Below are 685 nucleotides of genomic sequence, written 5' to 3'. Positions count from 1 at the left end.
TCTGCTGCTTCAAAGTTTCTTTCAGGATGGAAGGAATGGAGCTTTATGGTACTCAGTCATGGGCTGGAGTGGAAGTGCAGTGCTGACAGTCAGCTGGCACTGACAGGGATGGGGAGACCACGGGGGCACATGGAATGAGAACAGGGTGGTGACAACACTGGCGGGCATGTGTTGCTCCGGGATGGATCCTGTGCACCTACACTGCAAGAACTCTGCTCACAAACACAGTTTGGAGCAACGTGGCAACACCATCTCTGCTGTTGTGATTTATTTTATTTGAGTGTATTCTGCTTGACTATCAGCTGTGAGCTAGTCCCTGGTATAGGAGGCACCCATGTGAGGCTTCAAGAGTCACAGAATGGCCTGGGTTGAAAAGGACCACAATGATCATCTTGTTTCAACCCCCTTGCCATGGGAAGGGACACCAACCACCAGACCAGGCTGCCCAGAGCCACATCCAGCCTGGCCTTGAATGCCTCCAGGGATGGGGCACCCACAACCTCCTGTGGTTGAGAAGCTGTGGGCTGAGAGGAAATAGAGAATAGCTGTGGTGAGCAAAATAGTTTGTCATGGTGTCCTTCCAGCAGCCGTTGTGCAGTGGTGGTCGGTCTGATGTGGGATGGGATGTGGTCTGGGGATGCGGAGGGGGAGTAGGGGGGATCCATGCAGTGTGTTTGGCCCAAGC

This window comes from Gallus gallus, chromosome 21, assembly GCF_016699485.2.
Source record: "Gallus gallus isolate bGalGal1 chromosome 21, bGalGal1.mat.broiler.GRCg7b, whole genome shotgun sequence".
Classification (NCBI taxonomy): Eukaryota; Metazoa; Chordata; class Aves; order Galliformes; family Phasianidae; genus Gallus; species Gallus gallus.
Note: the sequence above shows the minus strand (reverse complement) of the source record.